Source organism: Lissotriton vulgaris, chromosome 6 (assembly GCF_964263255.1).
Source record: "Lissotriton vulgaris chromosome 6, aLisVul1.2, whole genome shotgun sequence".
NCBI lineage: Eukaryota > Metazoa > Chordata > Amphibia > Caudata > Salamandridae > Lissotriton > Lissotriton vulgaris.
The window spans coordinates 1,419,957,652-1,419,971,407 of NC_141694.1; positions in this window are offsets into that span (position 1 = coordinate 1,419,957,652).

The window sequence follows — 13,756 nt, forward strand, 5'->3', positions numbered from 1 at the left end:
AAAATAAAGAGCTGCATAAATGCTGCTAAATTTCCATATTTGTGCCACTAAATTTCCATATTTGTGCCGCTAAATTTGCTAATCTATGCCACAATATCCTGGGGGGTCTGTACAATGTAGCACAGAATTACCAGCTGTGGGCTTTCTAAAAGTACTAGTGTGTAAACAACCATCATTTATAAAAACCTGAAGATCTAAAAAGTGTACACTGGAATTGCTTATATTGTCGGTGAAATTCAGATTCAGGGTATCCACATTAAGGGAAGCAATAAACAATTTAGCATTTTCTGGTGACCCTTTCCATATAAAGAACAGGTCATCTATGAATCTGACCCAAACCTTAATGTTATTCTCCTACTCATACCTGCATGTGCTCTTGAGCACCTGCTCCTCCCACCAGCCCAGCCGCATAGCTGGGGGCGAAGCAAGTGCCCATAGCCATTCCCTTCAGTTGTCTATAGGTGTCATTGCCATATAGGAAAACATTATTTTCCAACCATAATTCTACCATTCTCAATAACATTTGAGAATGTTGATACAAATGTAAGGGTCTGCTGCCTAAAAAATGCCTAAGGGCCCTTAGTCCATCCTTATGAGCAATGCTCGTATAGAGCAGGGTGACATTGAGAGTAATGAGCAAGTCACCATCTCCCCACACCGTCTCCTGTAGCTTCCTCAGGAAATCTCCTGTATCTTCAATATGTGATGGCAAAGTCCTGACAAAATCCTGCAAGAAATTATGTAAAACCTCAAGGTGGTTTTAAAGAGGCTGCCAATTGCTGAATTGATTGGAGGTGTCACCATCTTTATGCACTTTGGGTATCAGATATAATATGGGAGCCACTGGGGTATTCACTTTCAAATAATACAATTCTTCCTCGGATATCAGGCCCATACCCCTGAATCTTGCCAATTCTTTATGATACTTTGCTTTCACTTCCAAAAGATTGCTCTGTGGGACTTTCTGATAACACTCTTTATCTCCAAATTGAGATCTCGCTTCAACAACATATTTGCCAAGAGGCCATAGGACTACATTGGCCCTTTTATCTGATTGTTTAATTACTGTTGTCTTTCTTGCTCTTACTTTGTCCATGATTTTATCATAGTTTGTCTCTTCCTCTTTCATATTTTCTATCTTTGATATTCTTTTCGTACTTGCTTAGTTTGCCTGTCAAGTCTTTTTCAAATGTATCAATTGCCCCAGAGGATGTCAATATTGGCAATTCTAATTGTAATTTTTGATCTCCTCTAGGAACTTCTCTCTGTCTTTCTTTGCATATTTTATAAGAATCCTCATCATGTTGCTGGAGAATTCCTGCTATTGGTTGCCCACTCTGGCAGCATATCGGGGTCTAAATTTTCAAAAGGTCGCTGCAATCAAAATTCTTAAGCCTCGAGGGACTCTCCCCACCTCTTGTTATTAATCTAATGATCTGATTTCCCACCATTTGGATATTTCATTACGCCGTAATTTTTCATGTTGTGGCATGATGGCCTGAACATCAATGCCTTTAGTACTGCCGCCGGCTCCTGACTCTGATGGGACCGGTAGTTCCTGGTCTTTCCTCATCGAACACTGTTCCAACAGCCTCCTCTTGCAATCGGACTGTCGTAAATAAAACAGCGATAGTATTAAGCATTCGCTGAAACCATGCTATCGTGTCTTTCTTCAAGTTTTCCCGCCCATATTTAAAATACGGTCAGACTCCATTTTATTTTCTGGTGTCCATCTTGTGTGCTATACATTGCCATGTGATCGCCACGAGGCAAGTCCTACCTCACTGATTGTCACCCCTGGAGTTTACCCAGCAACAAGCTATAAATAGTTCCTTGTGCATCTAGCGCATGCTCAGTAGGAGTCACATTTGTCTCTGATTAGTGTAGATTTGAATGTGCATTTTGGCGGGTCTCATGAACCGTTAACTCCACCCATGTATCGATCATGTTCAAGAAATGGCCGTATATGGTCGTAAATCATGTTTTGAGCTGTAACCGCCTACTTATGAGCCCCTTCTTTTGTATATGAAAGGGGACCTTATGTCTGAGTTCTTTGTGCTACCTTGTACAATACTGTAGAGTGTTGTGTGGGCTGTAGTACCACCTTTAAATGTTTATTAAACTATGTCTTTGTATTTCCAGTTTCCGTGCCAATTTCTTTGTGTAGTCTGAGGACTCCGTGCACAGAAGGGCGAACCCTTTGCATTCACAGGCCTGGCTGAGGCCTGTATTCATCAGGACACCATCCTCCATTGCTGATCAAGCCTCTCCAGAAATACAAATCTGTCACTTTAATAGACTGCTCCAACTCCCCAGCCGTGTTTCAGCTGTCAAGCAGAAAGCCCTTGTCCATGCTGTTTGCTTTCTATTCCAAAGCCCTTAAATTTTCTCCTCAGGATATACTCCGCATCCACAGCACCTCTCCCCCTTTCCTCTTTCACCTCACCGCTGCCTGCCGTTCGACCGCACGGCCGCTTACCTGCTTTCAGGCGTACTCCGAAGCTCTGTAGGCAGTAAAACTTCCGTCCATGTCTGAGAGCCATTGCATCATCAGTCGCCTTCTAGGGGACCCTCACGTTGTGCACCGCACAGATATACAGACCAGCCGAGTCTCCCAGGGGCTCTAGATCAAGGGTGTGTCATTGATGCCGCACTTAGCACAGCGGCTTAACATCCACAAACAGAACCAGCGCATCGCCTCCTCACACCAGAACATGAAACAGCAATCCAAGTTTTGATTTCTTCAATTTTTATTGCAAACTTAGGGCTATGAAGCGATTCAGCAGGGTCCCCTGCCTTGATCACATCTACAACCAAACTCCCAACATGAATTTAAATGTTTTGTTACCATCATGTGGTAACACAGACATAGACAAAACACTTCACACAAACTTTTAAAGCTCATTATTGCAAATTCAGTTTCTTTATAAAACAAGCGAGAGTGTAATATTACATTGCATTAGTAGTGTTGCATTCTAACAAATGATAATTCATATTGTTTGATTTTTACCTATAAAGTCGCCGTGTATGCTTTTTTTTGTATTTTACTCCTTTCAATGAACTTTATTGTATCGGACAGCCAAGCTCTTCTATATATATATATCCTTTGCTCCAAAACCTGCCAGTACTCCTGCACTCACTGGCTGGTACCCCGTGTACAAGGGCAGACTTGTAAAAAATCTCAACACTAAAAAGACAAACCACGGGTACCCCTGTGAGTGCCCGTTGTTTGTCTTTGGAGCGTGGGGATATATATATATATGTATATATATATATATATTCAATGAAAAAACCATTGGTTTTAGGCCATATATAGTTAGGGATTTGCATTTACAAAACCTTATTTTACTCGCATAAAACCATTGAAATTCCATATATAGTTATAAGCGCTAACTATATATCGCGCACCCGCAATCCACTGCTGATGATGTCACATATTACATCATTCATGACATGGTTAGTGACATCACTGATGACATCACTGATGACATCTCAAATGACATCACTGATGACATCACTGATGACAACATCCAGTGACTGTATGTTTCTGTAAAGTTAAAATATGTCTTACATATTGAAGAATGAGTGGATGTATAAGTGTCTGGATGAAGGATTTAGTAGCTGCATGACTGACTGTATGAGTGAGTGATTAAATGTGTCTCACTGAGTGCATGGGTTAGTGACTAAACTGTCTGAATGTGTGCATTATTATGTCTGTTGTTCTGTAAACTGTTGCATGTGTTGATAAGTAGCTATATGAGTAACTATATGGATTATTGATTGGTTGCCCAAGTATTTGTATGGGAGACTGGGTGTGTGTGTGGGTGGCTGGGAGGTGTATGACTCTGTGCATAGATGTGTGAGCAGTTGATTCACTAGATCTATGGGTTCAAAACTGCATGTGGAAACAGCTGTATGGGCGGTTGACTGTGTGCATGAGTGTATTGGTGAGTGAATGGATATCTCAGTGCTACATGTCAAAGTAAGTACATATGTAAAACACAGTACATGTGAGAGTTGACATATATAAATAACTGTGCATAAGAGCCAGTGAATGTGTGAGTGGCTGTATGGATCATTGTGAACTTGTATCAGGGATTGTATAAGAGAGTAAATATGTGTTAGTATATGTTTGAATAAGTAAAGTTTGTATAACTGTATATTTGAGGAAATGGAGGTGTGATTGATTCTCTGCATGACTGACTAGGTGTGTGAGTAACTCCATGGATGAGTGACAGTCTGTGAGTGTCTGTTTACACTGATTGTATCTAAGGTTATATTAGAGTCTGAAGAGGTTCATCGTATTATCACATGAATGATATCATCAGTGATGTTATCAGTCATGTCAAATGAGATGTTTTCAGTGATGTCATCAGTGATGTCATTTGAGATGTCATCAGTGATGTCATCAGTGATGTCACTAACCATGTCATGAATGATGTAATATGTGACATCATCAGCAGTGGATTGCGGGTGCGCGATATATAGTTAGCGCTTATAACTATATATGGAATTTCAATGGTTTTATGCGAGTAAAATAAGGTTTTGTAAATGCAAATCCCTAACTATATATGGCCTAAAACCAATGGTTTTTTCATTGAATTTTCAAGGTTTTGTAAATGCAAATTCCTAACTATATATCCACTATAACCTATGGTTTTTTCTGTGAATTTCATTGGTTTTTTAATAGCAAATATGAAAAGCTTTAAAATGTCAAGTACGTGATAGATAAAAACATTTTCGTATTTATGCACGCTGATGTGCTTTGAACGCTGCACCCCCCCCCCCCTCTTTTGTCTTAGTAGTACTCTCTCTTTGCAGATACTGAAGGGTAGTTAACGCAGGCCTTTACCCCCGTTGTAATCCGTCGTGCCTGCTTGTCTCTCCATTTGATTGATTGTTGTCCAAGCATTTACTGTTTTAGAATTGGTTCTCTTTGGATCATTCTCTATTTACAAACAAGCACAAAGTCGCAATACTCTGTTTAGTCTTTGCAGATAGTGAAAAATCGTGTAAAAAAATAAAAGTAATCGAGCAAAATCAGTAGGCCACTAATTGGATCTCTTTTTGACCTCGCTAAAATAGAAATATTAGGAACAACCCTTCATGAGAAATACGAAAATAGTGAGATGAACTGAGCTCCACACCATGAGGGCTGCAAGACAGCTCGGCTCCATCACCCATCCCGCACAAAATAACGACAAACCCTATGCAAATATTAAAAATATAGACAACACACCAGCAAAGAAACAGGGTAAAACATTTTATTAAAAAACTATTTACATAACGTTGGTTTATAAGATGATGTCAGTAGTGGACCGATGTGTGAATAGGTCGAAAGCAGCACAAGGCTCCAAGATCCGGATGGCAAGCTCCTGGATGTTGGGTGCCATAGTTCAGAGTTCTGAGTTTGAGCCTTTTTCAATGCCTGTGCTTTGTTGAATCAAAATGGCGGCTTGACACAAAGCTGACTCAAGCGTTGCTACTGATGCTATGCAGACCAAAACTGGTTTTCAGTTTGTACATTTTTCTAGATTTTTCAATCCAAGTTTGGTTGACTTTGTAGAACGATGGCTTCAAATTTTCAACATACGGTGTGGTGGCGCTGACTGGGAGGGGGCGCTTCGCTCCTGTCCCCTCCCCAAGTAAGATTTTCATACGTGAAAGTACGTTAATGGTTTTGGTCCCTGAGTTGCTTCGATGTCACTGCCATTCTCAAATGGCATAAGTTCTGGATGTTGGGTGCCATAGTTAAGAGTTCTGAGCAGCGCTTGTAACACTGTCTGAAGCTTATTTCCACCTACTGCAGCTTCACTATTCTCAAAGTAAGTGAGTGTCGTTTGTGGACCTGACTGCATTAGAAAACAATGTGATATGTTACCTTCCTAAACAGCTTGACGGAGGCCCCTGAGGGGCGGTGTGATGGCCATGGACTCGGAGAAGACGCTTGGCTCCGACACCCTCCCCAAGTCTTATAGCACTGGTGTAGCCTGAGATCGCCCCCGACATAGGCGGCCGGCTCCCGGGGTCCGGCGGAACTTTTTGCCTTTTGATGACTCTTCAATTCTGAACCTTGTCCCATCCAGCTGAGTTGCGCCCACTCTTGCGGCTACAGCGTCTTGCCCACCATCCAGCTGAATTGCGCCCACTCTTGCGGTGCAGCGATAGGCGGCTGCCACAGGACTCTCAAAATGGCGGCCGGCTCTTTGGTTTTGGGCCTGGTCCACTAAAATGGCCCTGGGACATCTTTGAACTCGGACGCTTCCCTGATAGGGCTTGGGTCCCATTCTCGAAAAGCGTCCCCTCAGCCGTGAAGATTCTACAAAAGTCTTGGGGGCCTCCGACTCCCGCAGGCTTCTGGTGGGGAGCGGCTGCCATGATTGCTCGTGGAATGGCCACGACGGAGCTACGAGATGGTAGTGGTCTCATGCTGACACCAGCTTTAGTCTGAAACATCCAGAAACACTGTAGACTACCAATTCGATCAGTTCCGGTAGCGCCCCAACATGACCCGGAAGAGAAGAACTTGCCCTCCCCTCTTTGACTGATGGTTCTTGTTGCCTGTCCCCTCTGTTGTCATTTAACAGAACTTTTTGGACTGCTGAAAGGGGTTGTGTTCCGAACGCTGGTTGGTGGAGACATTTTGACTATATTCTTGACCTACGTTGTCGCGTAATGCGTTATATGACACGCCGCGTTACCGCACCCGGAAGTGATCCGAGGCGCGGCGCGCAGCGCGTAACGTAAGCATAACAGGTCATGTGACTTGTTAATAAAACTTTTCATTGGTTCATTTTACTTTTGTTAATTTAATGATGAAAAGCTTGGTCATATGACCTAAAAATTACGCTTTTTATTGTTTTCGAACAATATTTTTTTTTCAAACATATCTTATAATATTCCAGGCTAATGTACTTTCCCGGAAAATTTACAACTGTCTTGTAAGTAAAATATATTCCTTTTTCAAGAAAAAGGGCGTTTCTTCCTTCCATGACGGAGCCGTTGAGTAAAAGAGATTCGGCCTGCTGTCTTAGTCGCCGATACGCCTGATTATCAGATTCTTATCGATCACTTTATATTGCAGACATGAAAAACACAACTGCCCTTAAGCATTTATCTTTACTGCGTTCCTACATATTATACCTTTTATCCGTCATGTAATTGGACTGCTTTATTTCACTTGCCTTTACTGATTCGAAAACAGTGACTAAAAGTAAAAACTTTACCAATGTAAATACTACTACCGTGTTTTGTTTTAAAAACCTTTATTGTGAAAATGTCAGTATACAAATACGGGCCTATAACCACGTGGGCCGGCCACGGAGCAAACTGAAATCGTATATGATGAGGAGACATTTACACTGTAGAAGAACGTAACGAGCGGGCCATTAGGTTGCAAGAACAAAGGTGCCTAACAGTTGCGGAATCGGTGGACGTACATTTTGTAATTAGAATACGACAGGGCCACTTACAATAACATTTTCTAGATATACATTTGCGGGCAAGGAGTTACGAGTCCCATTTATACCGGCGCCATTTTGGGCGAGGCCGGGCAGGTCCAACATATAGTCAAAATGTCTCCACCAAACATCGGCCAGACCAGAACCCCTTTCGGCCCTTTATGCTACAAGATGGTGTCTTCCATTCAGAAAATATTGTTGGCAGCATTTTGAAAGGAAACAGAAACAGCCGTTCTCCTAGTGAGTTTCACATTGTTACATTTAGGAAGAATGTTGAAGAGTAGTATGTGGAAAATCTGAAGCCATTTTTCTACAAACTCTCAATCAGACTTGGATGGAAAAAAAAAGCCTGAAGAATGTACAAACTGAAAACCAATTTTTGTCTGTATAGCATCAACAGTAACGCTTGAGTCAGCTTTGTGTCAAGCCGCCATTTTCATTCAATCAATAGCGTCCCCCTGCACACATTCAGGGACCTGGTCGTGTCTTCAGATGAAACGGATTGTAGGAAAAGAAGCAGAAAGGAAAAGGAAAAAAGTTCCGCCGGACCTCGGGAGCCGGCCGCCTATGTCATGTGCCACCTTTGGCCACACCAGGGCAATAGTGAAGCTGCAGCAGGTGCAAATAAGCTTCAGACAGTCTTACAAGCACTGCTCAGAACTCTCAACTGAGGCACTCAACATCCAGGACTTGCCATTCGGATCTTGGCGCCTTGTGCTGGTTCCGACCTATTCACACATCGGTCCACTACTGACATCACCTCATAAGCCAACGGGGCACCCCACGCCGACTTTCGGCGCAGCATTGTAGGATGGCCACACCAGTGCGGCAACTTGCTGGACACAACATCGGGGCCATCCAGATCTCGGCGCGTTCGACTCACTGTACCGCAAGAGTGACCGCAACTCAGCTGGACACGCCATCTTTCGGCGCAGCATTGTAGGATGGCCACACCAGTGCGGCAATTTGCTGGACACCACCTCGGTGCCATCCGGATCTCGGCGCGTTCGAGTCACTGTACCGCAACAGTGACCGCAACTCAGCTGGACACGCCGTCTTTCGGCGCAGCATTGTAGGATGGCCACACCAGTGCGGAAATTTGCTGGACACCACCTCGGTGCCATCCGGATCTCGGCGCGTTCGAGTCACTGTACCGCAACAGTGACCGCAACTCAGCTGGACACGCCGTCTTTCGGCGCAGCATTGTAGGATGGCCACACCAGTGCGGCAATTTGCTGGACACCACCTCGGTGCCATCCGGATCTCGGCGCGTTCGAGTCACTGTACCGCAAGAGCGGGAGAAACTCAGCTGGACACGCCGTCTTTCGGCGCAGCATTGTAGGATGGCCACACCAGTGCGGCAATTTGCTGGACAGCACCTCGGTGCCATCCGAATCTCGGCGCGTTGTGCTGCCTTCGGCCTATTCGCACATCGGTCCGCTACTGGCGCCGCCTCACGTGCCAACGGATTTTCTACGCTTTTTGTAGCCCTATGCCGCATAACAGGTCATGTGACTTGTTTATAAAACTTTTGATTGGTTCATTTTACTTTTGGTTTCCTAAAGATGGAAGGCTTGGTCATATGACCTAAAAATAACACTTTTCATTGGTTTAGAAAAAATTTTTTTCCCAAACGATGAAAGCCCCACCTTGTTTCTGGATCATTCAGACTGAAGCTGGCGTCAGCATGAGAGCACCACCATCTCGTGGCTCCGTCGTGGTCATTCCGCGAGCAATCATGGCAGCCGCTCCCCACCGGAAGCCTGCGGGAGTCGGGGGCCCCCAAGACTTTTGTAGAATCTTCACGGCTGAGGGGACGCTTTTCGAGAATGGAGCCCAAGCCCTAGCAGGCAAGCGTCCGAGTTCCAAGGTGTCCCAGGGCCATTTCAGTGGACCAGGCCCAAAACCGAGGAGCCGTCCGCCATTTTAAGAGCCATGTGGCAGCCGCCTATCGCTGCACTGCAAGAGTGGGAGCAACTCAACAACATGGTGAGCGAGACGCTGTAGCCGCAAGAGCGGGCGCAACTCAGCTAGATGGCCGCCACCTGGGGAGGCCCGTTCACGCCGCCTCCCCCACGCCCCCCCCCCCCCCGGGGCGCCGCACGCCAATTTTCGGAGCAGCATTGTAGGATACCAAAACCAGTGCGGCAGTTTACTGGACATCACCTGGGTGCCTGTCGTACATGTTGTGTCAGCCATGGGACACTGGACACAGTCCCATCAACATCTCAACGCGTTCTGCTGCCTTGGGACTATTCGCACAACAGACCGCTACTGACGAGGCCTCCCCCCGCACCACCCGGGACGCCCCACGCTGTTTTTCTGTGCTGCATTGTAGGATCCCAAAACCAGTGCGGCACCCAGGCGACATCACCTGGGTGCCGTCCAGAACTCTGCACGTTGTGCTGCCTTGGGACTATTCGCACAAAAGACAGCTTCTAACCATTGTTGCTTTTTGAGTTGAAAAATGTTTAAATGTTTTTAGTTTTTGTTCCGTTCATTATAGTTAAAAGTTAATAAAGTTTTATAATCTTACTTTGTCGGAGTGTTATCTATTTTTTTTAAAACGGGTGAATAGGGCCTTGAATCGGGTTATTGTCATGTGTGGGCTTTGGAAGTGTGCTGCTGCAGGATCGGACATTTCAAACTCAAATGCACGTTCTTTTTCTTACCTTTCCGAAGCATGGAGCGCAATAGCAGGCAGAGAAAGGGTGATGCACGTGTTGAACAGTACCTGACCTGGCAAGTTGCTGGCAGTGCCCCCCGCCCGCTCCTGAAAGAGGGCACACACACACCGCCGCCCCGAGTACTTCACAAATCTTTAAAAGACCATGCGCTTGTTCATGAGGCTTAAATGGTTTATCACCTCTTCTAGAACCCCTGCATCGACCCTCTGACGTTTCCTGGAAAAATTACCATGTAACACAATACCAAGCCCTGTCAGCTGAAACCCCCAAGGAATCGTGGGGCATATTATCAAGGGGGTTTATCTCCGCTTTTTTGGCTTTAAAAGCCATGAAAGCGGAGATTAAATTATCTCCCTATTACCAAGCTGTCGCTAACACCAGTTAGTGACAGCTAAAAGGAGATAGCGACCATCTTGGGCCCCGCTTTGCATGTCAGTGATACTTATCACTAATGACATGCAAAGTGGCGTGCCAAGATGTTAGCGACTGGAAACAGTCCCTAACATCGCTATCTCCTATTACCAACTTTTGGAGATATTCGCGCTAAGCGCGAATATCTCCAAAATCTAACACCTGCCCTGAGCAGTTCTTAGCCATGTTATCCAATGGGAGGTGGATAACATGGCTAAGAGCATTTGCTCGATAATACATGAATATCGCTGACTTTTCTGCGATAATAGCAAGGTTTATCTGCGATAAAAATCGCCGATGTGCGGCGATAATTTTTGTCTCTAAACAAGTTAGAGACAAAAATTATCGATAGTTGTTCGTAATATGCCCCCGGGTTTTTGCTTGCAGAAATCGGGAGGCGGGAGACTAGCACTGAAATCAGTAGTCACACGCCTGAATCGGGAGGGTTGGCATGTCTGAATTCTCTACAGCTGGGGCCATAAACTACATCCGCAGGGGTAGGTGATAGCCTGGGACCAGCCTGGCATCTAAAATGGCTGCCGTGCACGACAAAATTGTGGCATTGGAAAAAAGGCAAGATGGCGCAGCCGCTGGAAGAGATGTATCAACATATATCAGCCTCCTCAGCCACCCTCAGGAAACATAGGGGATTAGGATACGTCTCCCGCACCCCCTTATACCTAGTAATTTAATTAACGAAGCACAAAATGGCGAATTCCCGTTTCGCTACCAGTTTGCGGCCCAGTTCGCGGCCCGTGAAGCACTTCTACCGTGAAAAATCATTTTTTTTTTTTTTCCCCACGGGACCCTTTAATAACCCCAACAACATTCCTAGGGGGTCAAGAGGGTGATACCTTGCCCCTTTTCATTAAATTCCCCCTTCGTTTTTCACCTCTTCTTCTCTCTCGATCCTACCGAGAGACAAGATGGCGGCCGCTCCGGACTGTCACGCAGCAAAAAAAAAAAAGCTCACGCACAGCCGCTGGAAGAGATGTATCAACATATATCAGCCTCCTCAGCCACCCTCAGGAAACATAGGGGATTAGGATACGTCTCCCGCACCCCCTTATACCTAGTAATTTAATTAACGAAGCACAAAATGGCGAATTCCCGTTTCACTACCAGTTTGCGGCCCAGTTCACGGCCTGTGAAGCGCTTCTACCGTGAAAAATCATTTTTTTTTTCTTTTCCCCACGGGACCCTTTAATAACCCCAACAACATTCCTAGGGGGTCAAGAGGGGGATACCTTGCCCCCTTTCATTAAATTCCCCCTTCGTTTTTCACCTCTTCTTCTCTCTCGATCCTTCCGAGAGACAAGATGGCGGCCGCTCCGGACTGTTTAGAATGTTGACAGACACCGGAGAGCCAATCAGCTTTCTGCGCGCAAAGTTCCGAAACGCGAAAAGTAAGCGGACCGGATCGCTGCCCGGAGCGCTGTTACAGATATATATCTTGATTTAAACGTTAATTTCTCAAAATCCACTGAAGCACATATATTGAGACCTAGCAAAGGCACATCGGGCTAACAGTCCCTACAATTTTGCCAAGTTTCGTGCAAATCCATTCAGCCGTTCGAGCTAAAAGTGAGTCCAACCGCCCTATGGAAAAATGAATGGGAAAAACGCGTTTTGGGACCCCCCTTTTTTCTCGGCCCCCCCTTGACGAAACCCCACCAAATTTTCAGGGGCTGCTCAGAAACAAAATGTGCCATTTTCCTGAAAATTTCAGCCGATTCCGTCCACAAACGCCAAAGTTATTAGACATAGAATTTTCAAAAATCCCATAGGGAATTAATCCTAACTATATATACCTACTGGCGATAGCCAGTAGGTAATATATATATATATATATATATATATATATATATATATATATATATATATACGAAAACAGCAGTCTCTCACCACGCACCACCAAACCGGCAGGAATAGGAAAGACCACGTGAGTCCCAATGTATTTTCGGCAGGTTTTATTCGGAAAGAGAGTTTACCAAATCTGACGCGTTTCAGGCGTCCGCCCTTGGTCACAGATCGTCAGGCTAATGAACAAACACCCTTTATAAATGGTACACTGCACGATTTCAATTAGTGTTTTTTTCACATTTGCAACACCATGTGATGAAAGAATAAAAACTGTAGACACACTACACCTAACTGACCTAGGTAGTCTGTTTTTCAGACAATAAATATTGTACATAGAATCAAAAAAAGGAAGGAAGTGTGGTTTTCAATATTTACTGGTCAATTAATAAATGACTCACAATCATTTAAAGAACCAAATTTCGACAAAATATGAGATTTCAAAGAAAAAGCGCTGTAGTTGGCAAGTTAAAATAACACATTATATCAGCATAAATGCTTGAACCAGGTGAACTGCCGTTGATTCAGAGATCATTATATACAATGGTCACTTGATATTTGAAAGTGCAATGTGCGCAAATAAAGTGCGAATGCATTGTGCAAAAACGCAAGATATTATGTGCAACTCAGCATATAAATAAATATATATATATAAATATTTATAAATTATTTTATGGTAAAATCGTTCTAGATCATCATTTAATAGATCTAATCGATAAAATCTAACCATAAAAAACCATTATCTGTTTCCCATCAGCAGTTTGTTGAATTTCAGCATAAATGCATTGGTAATTTAACTGCAGTATTCACAGCACTGATGCACAACGTTTTTTCTGTTATGCAAGTCGAAAACAAAACCATCAGATAACTTCCAAAATACATTCAAGTAGACTATATCTAACGAAAACAAACCAAAAATTATCATACTGTCTGTGTCCCAAAAACAGTAGGGAAAGTAGTGTGAATCCTCTGAACCAGTGAATGAATGAAAAAACAGAATGTGCAAAGAGTACAGAAAAGGTGTAAAATGATGTAAGTGAAATTCGTAGCAAATCATGGTTGGGTGAGGCAGATCAAAACGGATAATTGCATATATTAAAGGTAAAGTAGAAAATATGGTTACAAAAAAGATGTAAGTCTTCCATTGTATTCAATCCATTGGGAAATCTGCTGTCTAGTTCTAGAATGAACTGAGATTCAAGTCTCCTAAGCATTTTCTCCCTATCACCACCTCGCCTAGGTTTTGGAACTGAGGCAATGACATAGTATTCCAAGCATTGTAAGTTGTTATTGTGTATTGCTTTAAAATGCCTGGCAACTGGGTACGTGCCATCATTG